A 25,448-nucleotide genomic window follows, 5' to 3' on the forward strand; every position below is an offset into this window, starting at 1 on the left:
CTGTCCACTCTTTCACACATGGGTCACAGTCCTCCCACTCAATGTGTGAAATGGGTGTTCACACCTTTTGTAGTTAAATCCAAAATGGGTAGATCTCTATATTCAACTTTAAGTACCATGTTTACATTTTGGGGATTAAATCTAAAAATAGATGGGGGGGGGTTACAATTTAATCTTCACAATCAAGGAGGAGCTGAGTAACTCCATTGTTACAATCGGGGAAGAGCCAAATCCAATTTTGACAGATCATAACTTTATAGAAGACACCTCTATGGTAGATCATAGGTCATTTGATTCTGGATATAATCCATTTTAATTTGCTATCTCACATTCATATGAATTTTAATGTTTTAAAATCTCTTATGTTCCAAGATTCATAAGTTTAGGGTTGGATGAAACATAATATTTCACCTAGACCAATTCTATGATTGTGTAGGTAAAGAAATACTCTTAGGAACATGAAGCAACTTGTCCAAGATTATACAGTTAGGAAGAGTTAGAGTCAGTATGCAAATCCAAACCTTCTAACTATAAATCCAGTATTCTTTTTACTTTGTCATACTTAACTCACTTCTGATGAGAAGGGTCTATACATATTTTGAAGAACTTGCTTACCCTTACTGAGAGGTCCATATTATTTCAATCAATTGGAAAGGACTTCAGGTAGGGATAACTGAGTATAGCTTTTCCACATATATTGCTCTTTATGAGGTCCTCTAATTGAGAGTGTGATATTGTTCTCCTACCCCTTTACTCCAACTATACCCATTAGGTCATGGTCAAAGTTATCTTTAAGGGTGATATGATTTCCAACCTATAACCCACATTTCCTTCAGTACTACTTAGCTTTTAGCAGAGGTCAGTTGCTCCCTGATCCCTAATTTTAGTATCTTCTGCCATCTTGTACTGATGACCCTGCTGCTCACACTTCATCTTCTTCTCACAATTCTCTTCTGTCTCCAGTAGATGGCAATTATTCTGTGTTCCAGAACACAAAACCAACTTTCTTCAGATTTTCTGTAAGCTTGCATGTCTCAAAACAGAGCTTTATTTCTAAATTCTTTTTTCAGTTTTCTGTTTCCTGGTTTGACAATCAAAAAGCCAGCTAGGGATTTAGAGGAATATTTTTGCTTTGCACTTTATAAGCAGATTTCTTCAGTCCATGTTGGTTTGTGAGACTTTTGGTATTTTGTCATTATCTCTATCTTAGTACTTAGAAAATTTACTTTCATTCTGTATCTAGACCTACTACATACACATCTAGAGATTCTGTAGATATTCCTAGACATATGTATTTTGTTGCATAGTCCATCAGAATCTCATTCAGGTCTTTGAGGCAGGTTCATTCAAATCACTCAGGGCTGCTTCCTAAATGTTTTTTTTTTTTTTTGAGAATAAACAGACATGAATTATCCCCAACTTTGTTGTATGCCAGAGAGCTAAAGCTTTATAATATTTGTTATATTGAAAAGCATTTTAATCCATATTTTATAGATGAAGTTGAAATTAATGAAACACAACGAGGTGATTGGTTGCCACACAGAGATTATATTTTGGAGTTGATACTCATGTTCTAATTACCGATTCAAAGGTTCTTCTATACTAGAAAAAGTCATCCATCCTTGAGCACCTTTATGAGCAGGATTTTAAAAATCACAAAAAAGAACAAATTATATGCTCAACTTTGAAAGATTTGCTTCATTTTTCCCCTCATCCCACTCCCTTTTTTTAGCCTAATATATCACTCCTCCATGAGACCAATATTCTTAGACGGTAAAAATTTTTAAAAAATCAAAAGACAGATTTTTCTCCTTTTTATTTTATGGATATAATATGTTTCTATCTAGATATGTGTTATATATGTATACATATATAACATAAATTACCATTTTCTATTAAAGAAAAGATGATATATATATATATACATATATAAGTATATATATCTTTAGGCTCTTAGTCTGTCAAGATATGTGATTCAGGACTGCTTAGGTGTTGATATAGTATCAAATGCCCTCTGGGCATTGTTCAGTTTTTTCCAACCTCCCTGAATCTGATCCCCACCCCATATCTCCTCAATCACAGATTTAATTGCTTTTCAATAGTTTTCCCTGACTATTGAAAAAAAAATTCTTTCAGAAGTCTCCTTTTGCCCATTTAGAAAGTCAGTTCATGCTAATTTGGAAAGTCTCAGACCCTGCAAAAATTGACATGCATAATAATGAGCAATTTCTCACAGATGGAGATGTGTGAGCAACATTTACAATTGAAAGGTCTATTGTCTTCTCAGGGAATGTACCCAGGAAGTGATAGAGACCACCCCAAAGCTTGTCATATCCGATGAATAATATTTACTCCTGGTAACTCATGGACAAAAATGATACTGCTATAAGGACCCTAGAAATAATTGCTAAATAATATTACATCTGAGGTAAAAAAAATTAAAAAACCCTTGAAGAACTTAACAGAAGAGGTCTTTTTTATATCTAATACCAGACAAATTTCCATAGGATGAAGAAACAGTTTGAATATGAACAACTGGTTAATAAAGTAATGGCTAAGAATTTGACTTACATTTTCAGACTAGTGTTTAAAATTTGTTTTAAAAATACTATTAATAGTTCATGAAATGGGCCTAAAATGCCTAGTAAAAGATACTCTAGTCTTAAAAATAAATAAAACAAAAACTTTTATCTGGAAAAGAAATAATAAGAAGAAAACTACTTACCAATATCCAAAAATTGAGATATAAAAAATAACTATAAAGCAGAAAAAAGCCCCAGAAATGCCAAAAATTCAAAGAAGAAGGAAAAAAAATCTAACAAGAGGCAGGAATAAAATTCATTACTATACATGTCTATATAAAAATTAGGTTTATACATAAAATAAATATTAGTAACAATAATAGTCAACTAGAGACCATAAAAGGTAAAATACTTTGATTATTATCAGTTTAATTTAGTATAATTAGAATCATTTTTGGAATATGACACTGGAAAACCATAACTATTTCAAATGGATCAGGAAAAGCAAAAGAGATAGAAATGGTGCTGGTGCTGAGATTTAATAAGTTACAAGAAAATAAACCAAAGGAAAGAAATTCTAGTTGGTTACATTTGTAATATCAATTGTATAATAATCCATGGGGGAGATAGTACTCATAACTGTGAATGTGAATGTGATGTACTCACCCATAAAAAAAGAAGCAGATAGCAGAATGGATATAAACCAGAATCCTACTATATGTTGTCTACAAGAAACACACTTGAGGCAGGTTGACATACAAAGATAAAAGGTTAGAGGTTAGAGCAGGATTTTCTGGGCTACAACTGAGACAAAGAAAGCAGGGGTAGCAATTATGATCTCATACAAAGCTAAGGCAAATATAGATCTCATTAAATGAGATTAGGAAGGTAATTACATCTTGATGAAAGACAGAATAAATAATGGAGAAATATCAGTACTCAGCATATGTTCACCAAATTATATAACATTCATATTTGTAAAGGAGAAAGAGTTTAGGAAGAAGTGGATAGCAAAACCATAATAGTGGGACCTCAACCTTTCCCTATCAGAACTATATAAATTAAACCAAGCAATAAATAAGAAAGAAGTAAGGGAAGTGAATGAAATGTTAGATTTATTAGAAATTGTTAGAAAAATTAGAACTAATAGATATCTGGAGAAAAACAAATAGGAAAAAAGAATATACCTCCTTTTTTAGCAGCACATGGCACTGATACAAAGATTGACTATGTACATTGCAAACAAATATAGGAAAGCTGAAATAAATGCAATTTTTCAGAACATAATGAAAGAAAAATCTTAATCAATAAAGGTTAATGGAAAGACAAATTTAAAATTAATTAGAAATTAAATAATCTAATTCTTCAAAGTTGTTGGGTCAAAGAACAAATCAAACAAAACAAATACTGATGTCATTGAAGAGAATGACAATGAGGAAACAACATATCAAAATCTATGGGATGCAGCCAAAACAGTACACAGAGGGAAATTTATATACCTGAGCACATATATTAATAAATAAGAGAGGGAAGAAGTCAGTGAATTGGGCATGCAACTTATAAACTAAAAAGAGAACAAATTAAAAATCCCTAGATTAAAACCAAATTTGAAGTCATAAACATCAAAGGGAAAATTACTAAAATTGAAAATGGAAGAAATATTGAACTAATAAATAAGATGAGGTGCTGGTACTTTAAAAAAACAATAAAATAGATAAAGTGCTGGTTAATCTAATAAAAAAGAAAGTAAAATAAAATTAACAGTATCAAAGATGAAAAGTGTCACTTCACTTATAATGAAGAGGACATTAAGATAATTATTAAGAACTATTTTACCAACTACATAACTATAAATGACAATCTAGGTGAAATGGATGAATATTTTTAAAAATATAATCTGCCTAGATTAACAAAAGAGGAAATAGAATACTTAAGCGATCCCATCTCAGAAAAACAAATTGAACAAGCCATCAAGGAATTCCCTAAGGAAAAAAAAAACCACAAGGTCAGATGGATTCACAAGTGAATTTTATCAAACATTTAAATAACAGCTAATCTCAATACTATACAAACTGACAACATAAGCAAAGAAGGAGTTTTACCAAATTCCTTTTATGACACAAATATGGTACAGATTCCAAAGCCAGGCAGAACAAAAACAGAGAAAGAAAACAAAAGCCCAATCTCCTTAATGAAAATAGATGGAAAAATCTTAAGTAGAATACTAGTAAAAAGACTCCAAAGAGTTATCACAAGGATTATTCACTATGAATAGATGGGATTCATAACAGGAATGCAAAGATGTTTTAATATTAGGAAAACCATTCATATAATTGACCACTTTAATAACCAAATGAACAAAAATCATGTGATTATCTCAATAGATGCAGAAAAAGCCTTTGACAAAATACAACACCCATTCTTTTTTTTTATAACATTATTTTATTTGGTCATTTTCAAACATTATTCATTAGAAACAAATATCATTTTCTTTTCCTCCCCCTGACCCCCCATCACACCTCCCATTGGCAATGCTTGATTCCTCTGGGTATCACGTGTCCTCTGCTGAGCTCATTTCCATGTTATTGTTTTTTGCATTACGGTTTTCATTCAGAGTCTTTCCTCAATTATATCCCCTCTATCCCTATAGTCAAGCTGTTGCCTTTCCTCAGTGTTTTTACTCCCACCATTTGTCCTCTGCTTGAGAGTAGTGGTTTTTTCTCCCTGATCCCTGCAGGTTGTTCAGGGACATTGCATTGACACTAATGGAGAAGTCCATTACATTCAATTGTACCACAGTGTCATCAGTCTCTGTGTACAATGTTCTCCTGGTTCTGCTCCTCTCACTCTGTATCACTTCCTGGAGGTTGTTCCAGTCTCCATGGAATTCCTACACTTTCTTATTCTTTTTAGCACAATAGTATTCCATCACCAACATATACCACGGTTTGTTCAGCCATTCCCTAATTGAAGGGCATCCCCTCATTTTCCAGTTTTTTGCCACCACAAAGAACGCAGCTATGAATATTCTTGAACAAGTCTTTTTACTTATTATCTCTTTTGGGTACAAACCCAGCAGTGCTATGGCTGGGTCAAAGGGAAGACATTCTTTTATCGCCCTTTAGATATAGTTCCAAATTGCCCTCCAGAATGGTTGGATCAAGTCACAACTCCGCCAGCAATGAATTAATGTCCCCACTTTACCATATCCCCTCCAACATTCATTACTTTCCTTTGCTGTCATGTTAGCCAATCTGCTGGGTGTGAGGTGATACCTCAGAGTTGTTTTGATTTGCATCTCTCTGATTATCACCCATTATTAAAAAGAAGGGTGGGAAAAATCATGAATCATGTAACCATGAAAAAATATTCTAAATGAATAAAAATGACATAAAAATATATCTATAATATTGTATACCTTAAGTCAGTTCTAAAAGTCATGTTTTTCTGAACCTAAGAGATCTGATGAAGAGAAACCTTATTTTGTTTGGTTCTCCAGGGATCATTCGTAATGCAAATTGGTAAAAGTGGGCAGGAAATAATCTCTAACCAAGGCTGTCTCAAATTTTCTCTAGGGTCAACTTTTGGTTAAAAACTGAGGAACTCTGAATATGGAACATATTCTCACCACAGCATAAAAAAGGAAAAAAATATTATATACATAATAAGGGTTTTGGCAAGCGATGATATTCTGTCCAGTTACCCAATATAATTCTCTAGTAGCTTCTCCATTGTGAAGCTGGGACACAAAGGTAGTATTAAAAAGCAGAAAACTTTTTCTGCTCTATAATTCAGCTTGTCAACATTGCTCTGACCTTCTGCCTTTCAAGGTAAGTTTATGGTAAGTGAGTCAAACATCATGTCCCCATACCCTTGGAAGTACTAGACTTCCCCTTTAGTTTATTTTTGTCATTTTTTGCATATTTCCTTCACAATTCCCCATTAAGAACGTAGTTCTCTGCCAAATCCTGAACAGGAGGAGGCACCAAAGACTAAGATAGGTACTAGTGTTCTCTACCTCTCTTTCTGACCTTTGGTATTGATTACTAAATAGATAGTAAAACTATACTAGTGGGAGACCTGAACCTACCACTATCAAATTTAGAAAAATCAAATCAAAAAAATAAATAAGAAAGAGGTAAAAGAGGTGAATAAAATCTTAAAAAAATTAGAATTAGTAGATATGTGGAGAAAAATAAATAGGGACAAAAAAGGGAAAAAAAGGAGAGATGAGGTTTTGTGAATTTCAAAACTACTCCATGCTATTCAGACCATTCTTTAGAAGATGGGATTTAGCTATTTCCTGATCAATGACAATAGAGATTCTTGGAAAGATGGGAGACATATTTTTTTAGTATAATCCATCTTACAAGGACATTGAGAACTTGCTACAGGCTTTTTTAACTGAATGTGAGAAAATAAAATAATTGCTCATGTTAACAAAACCCGGGAGCATAATGTAGCACATTGGCCATCTCAGGATCCCAAATGGGGCTATAACAACCCTGAGTATTTTCTACAACTATACCTTCTTAGAGAGGCCATCCTTACAGCAATGAGGGAATGTTCAGACAGTGCAGATAAGTGGATAGAACTTGAAAAAATTAAGCAAAAGGAGGAAGAAACATGCTCCAGATTCATGGATAGAATAATCAATTTTGGGGACAGATACCTGGATTGAGACCTAACTAAAGAGAATAGCTTAAGACAAGTTAGAAGGATCATTGTCAATAAGTCTTGCAAAGTGATTAAGAATTATTTTAGAACACATTGTCCAAGATGGTCAGAGATGGACCTTGAAGAATTACAAAAAATAGCTATATATGTTTTAAAGGGAAATAAAGAAAAGGAGGAAGAAAATAATGATGCCATGGAGGAAATGAAGAAATGAGATGTGTAAAAGAGAAGATAGTTAATTAGAAAGTGGGCATGATAATGAACCAATGACACTTGCCCCTCTCCAGAAATCTAATTATCAATCCATTACCTGCCACTTCTGTGGGAAGAAGAGCCACAATATGGTACAGTGTAAAGTTTTTCTCAAGATTATAGAAAGGAATACACAATTTAATGAAAACTGCAGAAATGATAATTATAGAAATAACTATAATTATGACAATGAAAACTACAACTTTAGGAATGATGACTATAGGAATACATATTGGGAAAATGATAATTCAAATGAAATAACTCCACACAATATATAAAAACTGGTGCTTGCCAATCTGCTCATATAAATGGTCACTTTGGTACCCAGAGCATCATGAACTCTGTTAAGAGAGTATGGATAGCCCCCGGTATAACTACCATAGCCTCTAAAGTGTGTTCAGCTTGATCTACCTGCCAGGTATATAACCAACCTGCCTTTTGTGGCAAAGCTTTCAGTGGGCGTGCTCTGGCTTACACACCTTTTGAGTACCTACAGAGAGATTTCATAACAATGCCAAAGGCTTGACATTATAAATTTTGTCTAGTCATAGTAGATCAACTGAACAGATGGCCAGAAGCTTTAAGCATTTCCTGTGACCCGAGCCACAACAGTTTTTGTTGCTAAGGTGCTTTAAAAAGAAAGTATTCCTCGTTTTGGCCAGCCAGCACATATTGATTCAGATGGAGGAAGTCATTTTACTGATTCTATCTTAAACCAAATATATTCTTGCTTGGGGATAACTCCCAAATTCCATGTTCCATATCATCCCCAGAGCTCAGGCCAAGTTGAAAGGATGAATAAAGAACTTAAAACTATGATTGGCAAATTATGCACTGAGACACATTTAAAAAGGCCTGAAATTCTCCCTCTGGCCCTATTTTATCTTAGAAGCAGGCCTAGAGGAGACTTATATATCTCACCATTTGAGATGCTTTTTGGACATCCATCTATACAGGCTTAGCCTTTCTCCCTGGCATATACATCACTATTAGGGGGAGATACTACTATTGCTTCTTATATACAGGAATTACAGCATAAACTGTGTGAACTTCATGCAGTACAAGCCGGACCACTAGACTTTTCACATCACAACCTGAACCCAGGAGACAAGATATATATTAAGAATTTCCAGCATACTGGAGCAACTCAGCCTTCCTGGGAGGGACCATTCTAAATATTGTTAACTACTCCAACATCTATAAAGGTTGGAGAGAAGGACTCTTGGATTCACTGCTCACATGTGAGAGCATTTTCTGTTGAGACAGATTGACTGTATCCTATCACATGCATTGAAGATAATAATCCATTGACAAGTGGATGCTGTTTTTCAAAAACACACTGAATTCCTGATTTTTTCTTATCTTTCCCTTATTTTTTATTATTGCTTTTATTTTGAATATTTGAATTTCCCCCCTTTCCTCATTTCTCATAAAAAAGGTACATACAATTAATTTTTTTCTTTCTCTCTGCAGTAATTTAAGTTTAAATATACATACTTACTATATTATTAAAACATACCCAAACAGCTTTAGACTGTGGGAACCTGTCATTTATTGATAAAATGTTACAGGACTATGATTAATATTTGTGTCTGATTCCAGGAAATGGTATAAAAACAAGGAGCACCAACTTAACCTGAATAGTGCCAAAGGAGCACACAGGAAATACTAATGTGGACTCGAGGTTTCAACACTTGACAAATGTACAGTTGTAGGACTTCCTTGTATCTACACTCTTTCTGAAGTACTCATAAAAGTACCAAAATTTGACTATCATGCTAGCTCCCTATATCCCTGAGAATGAAAAAAATCAGACCTGGGAATGATGCTTCCTTATCAAAATGTAATTATAGTTCCTTTGCTTCATATAATATGGCAAATTACTGTAGTCTCGGCTGCAAATGGGTAAGTGAAATAGTACTGCATTCTGTCCTACAGACTTGTGGGATAGAAATTACTTTAAATTGGACCTGTACAAGCTCCTATTATGATTTTATTTTTGCTTACTCAACATTTTACATACATAGATTTTGGTATTTTGATTCTGATTTTGAATTTTTTTCTTCCCTTTCTCCCAAAAGTTTAACTTTCTTCCATATTTTTTTTCTTTTTATATATTTTTGTTTTGTTTTTTGTTTGTTTTGTTTTTATTGCTTTTGAATTCTTTTAATAACTGACTCATACATCCCAATAACTCAACAATGCATCCTGAGCTGAATTGGATTTTTTTAACACCTACTTCAGAGGGGTATTGTATTTTAATAAAAATCCAAGATTTTGAAAAGTTATTTTTGTTTAAGAAAGATCTTAGGAAGAAGCTTGCTAACTCCTAAATCCAAAGAATGAACTGTTGCAGAAAGATGCCAGAAAATCTACATTACATCAATATCAAGAATAAAACTTGGGGTGTGGTTGCTTGAACTGAAGGTTGATGGAATTTATTTTGAATGTACACTCTTCTGCCAAAGGGGACTGCCCCCTAATTGGCTTTTGTCAATGTGCCCAGTAAAACATTGGTTTTGCTGTCTCTCTCTATCTCTCCTATTTTTCTCTTATCTCTAACTATTGTAATTTCATAGCTGGTATGTTTACAAGACCCATCAGAGAGAGTAGTCTTCCTTGGGCCTCAGGGGGATTGTGAATTTCAAAACTTCTCCACCCTATTCAGACCATTCTTTAGAAGATGGGATTTAGCTATTTCCTGATCCATAATAATAGAGATACTTGAAATAACAGCAGGACTTAGAAACTACAATCTCCACCCTACTCAAGGTAACAAGATTAGGAAGGGCTGCAGCAAAACTCAAGATTTAATTATTTGAGAATATGGCCTTCAACACACATGTGCAAAAAGGACAGATCTCTGGGAGGTCCTAGGTCAAGCTATAGAGCCCCCATTGGCACATGTAAGACACAGGAAGTGAGGTAGAGAACAACCTCTGGAGTTCTCGGGACTTCCTGTGAGGAGGGCTGGAGGTAGTGGGAGGCTGGTGCTTGGAGTTGGAGGAGCCCACAGACTGTTTTTCTCCAGATTGGTCACGTGAGTGATAAGGACTGATCTCTTTCCTTGCCTTGGCTATCCATGGCCTTAAAGGCCACTTTGGCTCAGCCTGAGCAGAGTGGGTATTTAAACCTTTTTCCTTCTCTCCCCTTTCCTTCTCTCTCTCTCTCTCTTCCTCTAATACTTTCTTTCTCTTGTTTGTAATTAAATCATCATAAAAAAGTTGGCAGCTGAATTGAGTGTTTCATTTAGTAAATACATAGCTGAATTCCTTGGTGACCTTAAATTAATATATATAACAATCTTTAAAAGTGACTCCACTATCACAGTTTGGATCAGCACCTCACACCATCCACCAAGATAAGCTCAGAATGGGTGAATGACTTCAACATTAAGAAGGAAACAAACTACAAGTAAATTAGGTGAACACAGAATAGTATACATGTCAGACCTTTTGGAAAGGAAAGGTTTTAAAACCAAGCAAGACTTAGAAAAAAATCACACAATATGAAATTATTAATTTTGATTACATCATATTAAAAAGTTTTTGTACAAATAAAACCAACATAACCAAAATTTGAAGGGATGTAATAAATTGGGAAACAGTCTTCATAACAAATAACTCTGACAAAGGTCTAATTACTCAAATTTATAAAGAGCTAAACCAATTGTTCAAAAAATCAAGCCATTCTCCAATTGATAAATGGCCAAAGGACATGAATAGGCAATTTTCATCCAAGGAAATCAAAACTAGTAATAAACACATGAAAAAGTGTTCTAAATCTCTTATAATCAGAGAGATGCAAATCAAAAAATAATCTGAGGTATCACCTCACACACCTAGCAAATTGGCAACATGACAGCAATGGAAAGTAATGAATGCTAGTGGTGATTTGACAAAGTTGGGTCATTAATGCATTGCTGGTGGAGTTGTGAATTGATCCAACCATTCTGGAGGACAATTTGGAACTATGCCCAAAGGGCAATAAAAGACTGCCTGACCTTTGATCCAGCCATAGCACTGCTGGGTTTGTACTCCAAAGAGATAAGGATAAAGACATGTACAAGAATATTCATAGCTGCACTCTTTGTGGTGGTCAAAATTTGAAAAATGAGGTGATGCCCTTCAATTGGGGAATGGCTAAACAAATTGTGGTATATGTTGGTGATGGGATACTATTGTTCTGAAAGGAATAATAAACTGGAGGAATTCCATATGAACTAGAATAACCTCCAGCAAGTGATGCAGAGCAAAAGGAGCAGAACCAGGATAACATTGTACAGAGAGACTAATACACTGTGGTACAATCGAATGTAATGGACTTCTCCTAGTGGCCATTTAGTGATCATTAACAACAAGGAGGGATCTATGAGAAAGAACACTGTACACATTCAGAGGAAACAGTGTGGGAGTAAAAACACCAAATAACAACAGCTTGATTACATGGGTCGAGGGGGATATGATTGGGTATATAGACCCTAAATTACTATCCTAGTGCAAACTTCAACAGTATGGAAATAGGTTCTGATCAAGGACACATGTAATACCCAGTGGAATTGCACTTCAGCTATGGGAAGGGTGGGGTGATTTTTGTAATCAAGGAGTGTTTGAAATTGACCAAATTAAAAAAAAATTAAAAAGGCTATTTGGTAAGCAAGGCCCCCAAATCCACTAAATAGAAGACCAAAATTGGCCAAAGGGAAAAAGATATACAAAAACTCACAGATTAGAATAATTTCTTAAAAAAAGAATGAATCATATGAAAAAAAGAAGTACAATTCCCTAATGAAAAGAACTTTAAAAAATAGAATTGGCCAAATAGAAAAAGAGGTACAAATTTCACTTAAGACAATGTTCTTATAAATTAGAATGGATGAAGTAGAAGTTTGATGAAACAACATAAAATCATTAAAGTAAAAAAAAATTGTTGAAATAGATCCTTAAACACAAGACTCAGTAGTAGTAGTCTCTCGGTAACCGAGGATGATGATTGTCTTTGTGCGTTTTCATCTATGATAGATGAGTGTTGTAAACCTTAAAATTTAAAATGAGATATTTAATAGAAAGGATAACTAAATTAGAAAGTGGGCATGATAATGAACCAACGACAATTGCCCCTCTCCAGAAATCCAATTATCAATCCAGTACTTGCCACTTCTGTGAAAAGAAGGGCCACAAAATGATGGAATGTAGAACCTTTCTTAAGATGATTAGAAGGAATACAGTTTAATAATAGCTTTAGAAATAATAACTATAGAAATGATGATAATGGTTATAGAAACCAGAATTCTAGAAATTACAATAAGGACTATAGAAATAACTATAATGAATATAGAAATAAGAACTTTAGAAACCAGAATTATAGAAATAGGAATTGGGAAAATAATGACAATGCTCCAAATGAAGAAAATTATAATGATAATGAACAGCAACAATATATGAGAAACGGTGCTCGTCCAAAAAAATACTCGAGGTACTAATGACCCTCAGAGAGGTGCCCTTCAGGGGGGTGCCCAAGGAATATCCCAAACACAATGATGGTGTCCGGTGGGGGGGGGGGGCTGGGACACAGGAATCAGAGTATACAACCTTTGATTTCCAGGACCCTGATGTCCTACTACCCATTGTCCCTATCCACTGCCCTCCTCATACTAATGAACCCCATGTTACCTTAAAGGTAGGTAACACCTATTATGATTGTCTATTAGACACCGGAGCTTCCTGGTCTGTATTAAAGAGAACACCTGATTTATAATGTTATTCTGTTGGCTCAGAGAATGTAATGGGAGTATCAGGAATAACCCAAAGAGTTAAAAGACTTCCTCCTAGAATGGTGTCTGTAGGACCCCTAGAGGTACAACACTCCTTCCTTTTGATGCCTGACTCCCCTTTAAATTTGCTGGGGAGGGACCTTCTATGCAAACTCAGAGCCACAATAACCTGCTCCCCAGATGGCTCATTATCATTAGAAGTACCAGAGGAATCTTTAAATTTACTCCCTGTAATTCTCTCAGAGAGTCAGGAGAAAAAAGAGCATCCCGTCTTTGCAATACCTAAAGATATACTGGAGACTCTTTGGGCCACATCTTCTTCCGATGTAGGTTTACTTAAGTCGGCTGTTCCTGTGCAGATAAAAACTAAATCTAGCCCACCTCCTTCTATCCCTCAGTATCCCCTCTCAAAGGAGGCAATTTAGGGTATTATACCGGTTATTAACTCATTAACAGAACAGGGAATAATAATCCCTTGCAAATCTGAATACAACATGCCCATCCTGCCAATTAAAAAACCAAAAAGAGGGCCCCATGGCAAGCACCTCTATAGACTCGTACAGGATCTAAGGGCAGTGAATAATCACGTTATAAAGAGACACTCCGTAGTTTCTAGCATACATACTATTATTTCATCTATTCCTAGCACAGCTACATACTTTACAGTAGTAGACTTGTGTTCATCTTTCTTCTCCATACCTATACATGAGAACTCCAGGCATATTTTTGCTTTCACCTAGAAGGGCTCACAATATACCTGGTGTCGGCTGCCACAGGGTTATGTCAAAAGTCCGAGCTTATTTGAGCAAATTTTGAGCCAAGACACAGACAATATAACATTTAAAAATAGCAAATTAATCAAATATGTAGATGATCTACTCTTGGCTTCAACAGATGCAAAAACATGTCAAGAAGATAGCAAACACATTCTTTTGGAATTGCACAAAAGAGGACATAAAATCTCTAAGGATAAAGTTCAGTGGTGTCTCCAAAAAGTAGAATATTTGGGATTCATCTTGACTGCAAGTGCTCGTTATATTTCTCCAAAACGAATTGAGAATATTCAAAAATTGAGTGCTCCTACCACTGAGAAACAGCTGAGAGCAATTTTAGGAGCAACAGGGTTTTGCAGACAATGGATTCCTTGCTATGAGGAAATTACTAAACCCCTTATAGCATTAGCAAAGGATTTGGTTCCTGAACCCCTCAAATTAGAGCCTGAACACTTGTCAGCTCTATCAGATCTAAAAAAGGCTATCATGTATGCCCCTGCTCTAGGCATCCCAGATTACAACAAACCATTTATTTATATGTGCATGAGCGAAGAGGAGTAGCCTCTGGCATCTTAACTCAGACTTTGGGACCTTCTCAGCACCCAATTGCTTAATGTTCTGCCCAACTAGACCCAGTAGCAGCAGGAGCACCACCATGCCTTAGAGGAGTAGCTGCTACAGCCTTACTAGTAACAAAAACTGTTGATTTAGTATTGGGAAGTCCATTAACAATAATGTGCCCACATGAGATAGAAGCATTATTGAGAAAACATAGAACACAGGCATTCTCAGATCAGAGAATTACAAGGTATTAAATAACCTTATTAAATAGTGGAAATATTACCTTGAAATGCTGTTCAACTCTTAACCCTGCCACCTTGCTTCCAGATTTACCTACTTCAGGAGAACCATTACATAACTGTGAAACATTAGTGTCCATGTCAGAAAAGCCTCAAGATAATCTCTTGGACACTCCCTTAGACAATGCAGATCTGATTTTATTTACCGATGGTTCCTTTTATGAGGGATGGCATACGTTACACTGGAGCTGCCTGTAGTCTCAGAATTTGCCACTGAATGGTCAGCTTCACTACCTTCTAACATTAGCGCTCAAGGAGCAGAACTCATAGCTCTAAAACAAGCTTGTATAATTGCAAAGGATAAAAAGGCAGCAATTTCTACAGATCCTAGATATGCTTTTGGCATTTGTCACTCAGTCGGGATGCTATGGCTCCAGAGAGGACTTTTAACCTCAGCTGGAAAATCCATAGCTAATGCAGAAATTATTAATGAAGTTCTTTCTGCTCTCAAACTGCTGAAAGCCCTAGTTGTAGTTCATTGCTCTGCCCATAGAGGTGGCTCTGACCCTGTCTCTACAGGAAATGACCAAGCAGATGCTGCTGCAAAACTAGCAGCCATAGAAGGACCTGGATTAATTTTAACATTAACAACCACTGATAATTTAAATTTATCACTTTCCTATAATGAAAAGGAAGTGAAAAAATGGAAACAAAACTTTAAAGCAAAACAGATTAATGGAGTATGGGTGTCATCTGAAGGAAAACCCCTGCTCCCTAGAAGTTTCTATAACCAAATTTGCCAATCTATTCATAAAAATGGTCATTTTGGCACCCAGGACATCGTGGACTCTGTCAAGAGAGTATGGATAGCCCCTGGTATAACTACTATAGCCTCTAAAGTATGTTCAGCCTGCTCCATTTGCCAGGCATATAACCAACATGCATATCGTGGAAAAGACTTTGGGGGACGTCCTCTGGCTTACACACCTTTTGAACATCTACAGATAGATTTCATAATGATGCCAAAGGCTGGACGTTATAAATTGTAGATCAACTAACCAGATGGACGGAAGCATTTCCTACAACCTGAGCCACAGCAGATTTTGTTGCAAAGATACTTTTAAAGGAAATTATTCCTCGTTTTGGCCTGCCAGCACGTATTGACTCCGATAGAGGGAGTCATTTTACCGATTCTGTCTTAAACCAAATATATTCTTGCTTGGGGATAACTCCAAAATTCCATGTTCCATATCACCCCCAGAGCTCAGGCCAAGTGGAGAGGATGAATAAAGAACTTAAGACTATGATTGGCAAATTATGCACTGAGACCCATTTAAAATGGCCTGAAATTCTCCCTCTGGCCCTATTTTATCTTAGAAGCAGGTCTAGAGGAGACTTACATATTTCACCATTTGAGATGCTTTTTGGACATCCGCCTATACAGGCTAAGCCTTTCTCCCTGGCTTATACATTGCCATTAGGGGGAGATATTACTATTGCTTCCTATATACAGGAGTTACAGCACAAACTACGTGAACTTCATGAATCTGGAGCTGCAGTATAAGCCGGACCATTAGACTTTTCTCTGCATGACCTGAACCCAGGAGATAAAGTTTATATCAAGAATTTTAAGTGAACTGGAGCAACTCAACCTTCATGGGAAGGACCATTCCAAATATTATTAACTACTCCAACATCTATAAAGATTGGAGAAAGAGACTCTTGGATTCACTGCTCACATGTGAAGAAAGCATCTTCTGCTGAGACTAATTAACTCTATCCTATCATATGAATTGTGACTATATCTTATCATATGAATTGGAGATAATAATCCATAGACAAATGGATGCTGTTTTTTTCAAGAACACATTGAATTACTGATTTTTTCCTTATTTTTCTTATTTCTTTTCTTTTCTTTTTTGATCAGAATATTTGATTTTTTCTCATTTTTTGTACTGAAGGTACACATAATTAATATTAATATTATTTTTTCCTGCAGTAATACAAGTTAATATATGTACTCTTGCTATAATATCAATATATGCCTAAAAGCTTTAAACTATGTGAACCTGCCATTTATTGATAAAATATTATAGGACTGTGATTAATGTTTGTGTCTGATTCCAGGAAAAGGGATAAAAACAAGGAGCACAGACAAAACCTGAATAGTGCCAATAGAGCACACAAGAAATATTAAAGTGAGACTCGAGGTTGTGATGCTTAACTCATGTTTAAGTCGTAGGACTTCCTTGTATCTACACTCTTTACGAAGTACTAAAACAAGTACAAAGCTTGACTATCATTCTGGCTCCCTATATCCCTGAGGAAAAAAAATCAGACGAGGGAATGACATTTCCCCATCAAAATAGAATTCTAATTCTTTTCTTCTTATATTATGGCAACTTCCTGTAGTCTTGGCTACAAATGGCTAAGTGAAATATTATTGAATTCTGTCCTACATACTTGTGGGATAGAAATTACTTTAAACTGGACCTATACAAGGCCTATTTTGAATTTTTCTTATGTCTTTGATTATTTTTCTATTCTTTTGATAATTGACACATACACCCCCATAACTGAACACTGCATTTTGAGCTAAACTTGATACTTTTTAATACTTCAGGGGGGATTGTATTTTAATTTAAAATCTAAGAATTTTTTAATTTTTTTTGTTTAAGATTGTATTTTTATAAAAATCCAAGAATTTTGAATTTTGTTTAAGATTGTACTTTTGTAAAAATTCAAGATTTGATTTTGTTCGAGAAAAGATCTTCAAGAAATAAGCTTGAAATTTTTATATCCAGAGAATGAACTGTTGCAGAAAGATGCCGAAAACCTACACTTCATTAAGAAGATCAAGAATGAACTTTGGATATGATTGATGGGACTGAACTTTTGATTGAATATTCATTGTAATTCTACACATTTATGCCAAAAGGGACTGCCCCTAATTTGCCTTTCTGTCAATGAGCCTAGCAAAACATTGGTTTTGCTTTCTTTTCTTTTCTATTTCCTCTCTCACTATTCTAATTCTCTTAAAAAATTGAATATTGTGTATATCTATAGTTAGAATTGAATTCAGAATTACAAAATTGATTATGTTGTTTGATTAATGGGGAGACTGGTCTCCCATGATCATCAGGGGGGATTGTAAACCTTAAAATTTCTTAGACTTATGAATGTTGGAAATTTCTCCATTGGGAAATTTCATACTTGAAAAATTTCCTACTGATAGTAAGAACTCTATTGGAATGTGAAACTCCTTGGCATGGGAGGATCCTCCTCCTCCCTACTTAAGACTATATTAGGACAGAAACCTTTTGCTAAACAATGGAAAGGGCTTTGACCTATGCTTAAGCATAGAACAGGAAGTTCTTTGAGTCATGATTGATTTTTGAATTGATACAATAGAGATTCTTGGAATGACAGAACCAGGTCTTGGAACTTACAATCTCCACCCTACTCAGAGCAACAGGATTTAGGAAGGGCTGCAGCAAAGATCAAGATTTAATTATTTGAGAATATGACCTTCAACAGACATGTGCAAAGGGGGGCAGGCCTCTGGGCGGTCCTGGGTTAAGCTAAAGCCACCATTGGCACAGGGGAGACATGGACAGTGATTGGTAGATGTGAGAACTGAGGGGAGGGGACTTAGATGGTTTCCTTAAAAATAGCGCGGTCTGAGGACAGAGAGGAGGTTCCAGAGGTTTTGCTCTGAGAGGTTTTGCTCTGAGAAGTTTTGCTCTGAAGGAGTCTGAGAGGAGAGAGCTCCTGGAGGGAGAGGTCCTGGAGAGGTCTGAGAGGAGGGCTTGCTCTGAAGGAGGCTGGAGGTGGAGACCCCTGAGACTGTTTCTCCATTTTGGTCACGTGAGTGATAGGACTGATCTCTTTTTTTTTGCCTCAGCTATCTAAGGGCTTGGGACTTTGGCCCAGCCTAAACAGAGGGGGTATTTAAGCCCTATTCCCTTCTCTCCCCTTTCTCTTTCTCTCTCTCTCTCTCTCTCTCTCTCTCTCTCTCTCTCTCTCTCTCTCTCTCTCTCTCTCTCTCTCTCTCTCTCTCTCTCTGTTTCCCTCTCTTTTTCTCTATCTCTAATACCTTTCTTCCTCCTGTTTGTAATTAAAAATTCCATAAAAGGTTGACTGCTGACTTGAGTTTTCATTTAGGAATTACATAGCTGAATTCCTTGGCGACCTTAAATTAATATATATATATCAGTCTTTTAAAGTGATTTCGGTATCACAGTGTGCACAAAGACATTTGTGCCTGAAGTGGAAAAGTCTTTGCACAGAGACAGTCCCACTCTCTCGGCGTTGGAAGCCTGGGTCCAGTGGCACAAAATGTCGTTACACCTGGAGACTTCCTCAGCTGCATTGGATGGCCGTGTTGTCTTTTGTGCTCCAACACACCCTAAGCACTCCACAGTGCTTTGCTGTGTTGCCATCTCAGCCTTTGAACCTACTTGTTGGTTTCTTCCTTCTGTTCAGCTGAAGCAGTCTTCACATGATGGGTGAGCAAAGCCCTAGTTCACCAGGGGTCCATGGCGACCCAATGGCTACCCTCACAAGGTTTACCGGTCTGTTGAAGCCATTGCCTGGGGTGTGGCCTCTGCAGCATGCTAGCAGCTACTGGGAGCCACAAGTGAGAGCTGGGTGTCAGGTGGGGGTCAGAGGCTGGAGAGCTGCCCTAAGAGGGCACGACAAGCCCTCCATACCAGAGATACTACCCCTCCCTGAACACCCCATATACCCCACAAGACTCAAGTGAAGCATAAAATGAAAACAAGAAAGAAAAATATAAAGACATTCAATATAGGTAAACATTTTACATATTTTATGGAAATATAACACAACATCTAAGACTTTATTATTATTAGGAACATTAGTAATATTATTCATAAGTAAAGGACAAGAAAATGAATTGAATGTGACAGGTAATACTGAAAAAAATTAAGGAGTGAGAAAGAGGAAGAATTTTGGAGAAGAGAGAAGGTATAAATGGAATGAGGTGAATTATTTCATATAAATATGTGAGCTATTTCACATAAAAGGCATGAATTATCTTTTACAGTGGAGAAGATTGTGAGGAAAAATGGTTGGTAGGTACTTGAGCCTTACTCTCATATGAATTGGCTCAAAGAGGGAAGAGTATAAAAAATCATTTAGGGGTTGTAGTATGCAAAGAAAGATTGTGAAATGATTCTACAAAATTAATTGCATTTGATTTACAGGGATATGTGACAAAGAATCATATGAGACCCTGGGTCAATATTCTAAAAATGTTTTTACTGGTTGCTGGCAGCTGGACCGAAGACCAAATAAGAACCATCCCTTCTCTGCTGGACTTACTTTGGACTAGCTATGGAATCTTGGCTCATTTACTAAACTTTGCTTTGTGATGTTCTGTTTGGATGGGGGGGGAGGAAATTAACTTATTTAGCCTAGATAAGTTAGCCATTATGATATTATTGAGGAAATTTAGGTTTGGGAATAAGATTAAGAACTTTTCCTTCTCCCTTGTTACCCTCCTTTCTCTACTTTTCCCCATCAATAAACTTAAAATATTTAGATGTTTCCCTTATCTTTTTCCCTTAAACAATCTAATAATAACAGTATAGAAGTCAATCTTACCCTATGGGAAAGTAGGAGGGAATGGGGATAAGAGAATGAGGGATGATAGAAAAGAGGGAACATTGGGAATCCTGCGGTCAGAATGTAAACACTTTTGAGGATGGTCAGAATGAAAGGAGAAAGATAAAAAGGATAAACAAATGAGTGGAGTTTAAGATGGAGAATATTACAGAGTACATTTTCTCAATACATAAAGAAATTAGTTAAATGTATGGAGATTACAAGTATATCAAGAGATAGTTATTGAAGTAAGTAAAACTCTGTATAGTTATGTGAAAAATACTCTAAATAACTATTAATTAGATGAATGTAAATTAACATGATTCTGAAATATCATCCCACACCTATCGAATTACCTATTATGACAGAAAAGGATAATAGCAAAAGTTGGAGACAATGTGAGAAAATGACACTAATGCATTTTTGGAAGTGTTTTGAAATTATTCAAGCATTCTGGAGAGGAATCTGGACTTATGTCCAAAGTTCTATAAAACAGTACATACCCTTGACCCAACAACATCACAAAGTCTGTATCCCAAAAAGATAAAAAAGGGAGAAGGGCTTATATGTAGAATGAATATTTAAAGCTGTTCCTTTTGTGAAGGCAAAGAATATGAAAGTTAGGGGATCAACTGGAAAATGACTAAGTTATAGAATATAGTTGTAATGGAATTTTTCTGTGCTGTAAGAAACAAGGAGTGGAAAGTGCTTGAAAAATCTGGAAAGACATGAATGTAAAAAGAGAGAAATGAGGAGAATATTGTATGCAGAGGCAGCAATGAAGTGAGATATACAATTGTGAAACTGTGAATTAGCTATTCTTTATAATATAATGATTCAAAACAATCCCCAAAGACTCAAATTAAAAAATTCTATCTGCCTCCAAAGAAAGAACTGAACATGTCTGAATCCAGACTAAAGCAATTTTTCTTTCTTCCTTATTTTTTTTAGTTTCCTTCCACAAAAGGATTAATATGGGGAAATGTCTTATGTGACTATACATGTAAAATCTATATCAGGTTGCTTACCATCTCAGCAGGGAGAACTTAAGGGAAAGAGGGGGAGAATTCTAGATTAAAAATTCTCTTTAAATTTTTGGATACTCTTTTTACATGCAATTGGGAAAAATTAAATTAAGCTTAAAAAATAAAGAGGGTCCTATGCCAGTTATAACTTATTCCTCTTCAGGATTCCATTACCAAACCCTCTCATTCACCAAGTATCTGAGTTTTCCCTGTTTTTCTTTTGAACATGAGGGCAACAACTGTCATACTTTTTATATCTGTGTTCCCTGAACTTAGCACATGGCTTAGCACATAATTAGGGTTTAATAAATGCTGGTTTACTAATGACCAAAGTATTCTTCCTAAATCCATCTACCTGGAAACTCTTACTGGCAAAGTTGATGAACCCCCTCCAACAAGTTAAACAAATGGAGAAATTAGATGAATGAATAAAAAGCACCTTAGCCAGAAGCATAATTTTAATCTAAATGAAGTAATATTACTCCTTAATACTTAATCTTTTGAGTCCGACCATATTATACAATAGGAAGGATGAATGAATAAATTAAATCCATTTTTGGGATATTAATAAGAATAAAGTATAATACTAATCACTGGGGATGAAAATATAAAGGAATAAGACAGCTTCTTTGCTCTCCTCTCCCAAATTTTATAAAACTAAACAGGCATTTTCATATAGATAAAAGATAGTATGCAAATAAATTAAGAAAAAAAAACAATATGTTTAGTTTGCTTTTCTTCATATGTACATTATAAATCCTATCCCCTATTGTCCCAGAATTTCCCCACCCTTCCTACATTACAAAAGATATTGTCAAGATGACCAACATGTACATCTAAATCAAGTCTTTCATATTTCATCTTTCTGTTCACTTTCTGAGTATTCAGAGTTTATTCTTCCAGGATTAATTAATTCTATGGCTATGTATTATGTTTTCCTATTTCTGCTCATTTCACAATTCAGGATCTCATGTAGCTCTTCCTAAGTTTTTAAAAATAAGTCTGTTCATAATTCCTTATTGTACACTAGTATTCCATCACAATCATATGCTATAATTTGTTCAAACATTCTTCAATTTATGGACATCACCCCAGTTTCTAATTTGCCACCACAAAGAGAGCTGCTTTAAGTATTTGGAAACATATGAGTGTTTTTCCTCTTTCACTGTTCTCCTTGAGAAATGTACTCACTATTGCTCGGTATATACTCTATAAAACAAGTATAAAACACGTTTTAATAACTCTCTGGATGTAATTCCAAATTGCTCTTCAAAATGGTTAAATCAGTTCACAATTCCACCAACATTACATTAATGTCCCTACTTTTACACATTACTTCAAACATTTCTCACTTTGCCCTTTTGTCATTTTAGCCAATTTGATTGGTATGAGATAATATCTTAGAATTCTTTTGATTTTCTCTAATTAGTAGTGATTTAGAACATTTTTCATTTACCTACACAAGGCTGTGATATTTTCATACAAAAACTTTTTTTCATATCTACTGCCATTCATCATTTAGAGGAGGGCTCTTATTCTTATAAATTTTAGAATTTTTATATTTTACACGAGGCCTCTATCTAAATGGCTAGTTCTAAAAATTCTCTCTTACACCCCCAATTTTTGGCTTTCTTTTTTTTTTATCTTGGCAGTGTTTATTTCATTTGTACAGAAACTCTTCAATTTAATGTACTCCAAATTACCCATTTTGCATTTTACAATATTCTCCATCTCTTATTGATTCATAGATTCCTCACCTATCCACAAATGTGATAACTAGTATGTTCCTTATTCTTGTCATTTACTTATGATATTTTCTTTAAGGTCTAAATCTATATCCATTTTGATCTTCTCTTAGTGAATGTTGTAAGACATTGATCTACAACTATTTTCTTTCAAACTTGTTTCTGGTTATCAAAAAGTAATTTCTTATCCCAAAAATATAGATTTTTGATTTTGTCAAATACAAGATTATTATAATTGTTTGCTGCTGTTTGTCATATATCTGTTCTGTTCCAGTGATGTACTTTCTAGTTTTTAGTCATTATCAGATAATTTTTATAAATACTTTTTGTAATACAATTTAATATTTAGTATTGCTAGATCTTCATCCTTTGTGTTCTTCCCTTACTAAATGCTTGGACATTTTCAATTTTTTTCTAACTTGATAAATATTTTTGGTTGCTTAATTGGGATGGCTTTGAATAGGTAAATTGTTTAAGTAGGATGTTATTTTATATGAACAATTACAATTTCTCTAATTATTTAGATCTGACTTTATTTAAGGGAAAATGTTTTATAATTATGTTCATATAGTTTGTGGGTTTGTTTTGGCAGGTATACTCCCAGGTATTTACTCTATCTATGGTTATTTTAAATGAAGTATCCCTTTCTATCTCTTTTTGCAGGAAATTACTCTTAAGAAACCAAAATTCTGATAGGAGAGAATATATATATAGAAGGCTTCATGTGAAAGTGTGATTGAATAGATATAGCAATGCCTTTTTTTCAATGTCAGTGAGAAACCTGAACCTTCCTCTATCTGAACTAGATAAATCAAACCAAAAAATAAATAAGAAAGAAGTAAGAGAAGTGATTGATATCTGAGAAAAATTAGTTAGTATATATGTAGAGAAAAATAAATAGGGAAAAAAGGAATACACCTTCTTTTTCAGCAGCACATGGTCCATTCACAAAGATTGACCATGTATTAGGGTATAATACATTGCAAACAAGTGCAAAAGAGCAGAAATAATAAATGCAACCTTCTTAGATCACAATGTAATGAAAATAATATTTAGTAAGGGTACATGGAGAGGTAAATCAAAAATTAATTGGAAATTAAACAATACAATTCTCCAATATCGGTTAGTCAAAGAGCAAATCATAGAAACAATTAGTAATTTCATGGAAGAAAATGACAATGATGAGACATCATTTCAAAACCTATGGGATGCAGCCAAAGCAGTACTCAGGGGGAAATAAATAAGACTAGAAGCTGGTATTTTGAAAAAAAAAAAATGAAATAGACACTGTACTGGTCAGTCTAATTAAAAAAATGAAAGAAGAAAACCAAATTGACAGAATCCAAGATGAAAATGGAAACCTCCCTTCTAATGAAGATAAATTAAGGAAATCATTAAAAACTATTATGCCCAATTATATGGCAATAAATATGGCAATCTAGGTGATATGGATGAATACTTACAAAAATATAAATTGCCTAGGCTAACAGAGGAAGAAATAGATTACCTAAAAAACCCCATATCAGAAAAAGAAATTGAAGAAGCCATCAAAAAACTCCCTAAGAAAAAATCCCCAGGTCCAGATGGATTCACAAATGAATTATATCAAATATTCAAAGAACAGATAATCCCAATACTATACAAAATATTTCACATAACCAAATAGGGAGTTCTACCAAATTGCTTTTAAGACACAAATATGGTGCAGAACCCCAAAGCCAGGCAGGTCTAAAACAGAAAAAGAAAATTATAGACCAATATCCCTAATGAATATAGATGCAAAAATCTTAAATAGGATACTAGCAAAAAGACTCCATCAAGTCATCACAAGGGTTATTCACTATGACCAGGTAGGATGCATACTAGGAATGAAAGGATGGTTCAATATTAGGAAAACTATACACATAATTGTCCATACTAACAAGAAAACTGACAAAAATCACATGATTATCTCAATGGATACAGAAAAAGCCTTTGACAAAATAACACACTCATTCCTATTGAAAACACTAGAAAGTATAGGAATAGAAGGGCCTTTCCTAAAAATAATAAACAGTATCTATCTAAAACCATCAGCAAACATCATCTGCAATGGGGATAAACTAGAAGCCTTCCCAATAAGATCAGGAGTGAAGCAAGGATGCCTATTGTCACCTCTATTATTTAACATTGTACTAGAAACACCAGCAGTAGCAATTAGAGGAAAAAAAGAAACTGAAGGTATTAAAATTGGCAATGAGGAGACCAAACTAT

The 25,448-nt window shown here is 35.0% G+C and overlaps 1 long non-coding RNA gene across 1 annotated transcript in view; it reads left to right on the top strand.

Annotated features, from left to right (window-relative positions):
- Positions 1-10,696, top strand: part of LOC103106285 (uncharacterized) — a 96,751-nt gene extending 86,055 nt beyond the window's left edge. The window contains exon 4 of the long non-coding RNA XR_472801.3: positions 6,098-10,696. This is a non-coding gene — a long non-coding RNA (uncharacterized LOC103106285). The remainder of the gene's footprint in view (positions 1-6,097) is intronic.
- The last annotated feature ends 14,752 nt before the right edge of the window (positions 10,697-25,448 follow it).

Source organism: Monodelphis domestica, chromosome 5 (assembly GCF_027887165.1).
Source record: "Monodelphis domestica isolate mMonDom1 chromosome 5, mMonDom1.pri, whole genome shotgun sequence".
In the NCBI taxonomy this organism is placed as follows: Eukaryota; Metazoa; Chordata; class Mammalia; order Didelphimorphia; family Didelphidae; genus Monodelphis; species Monodelphis domestica.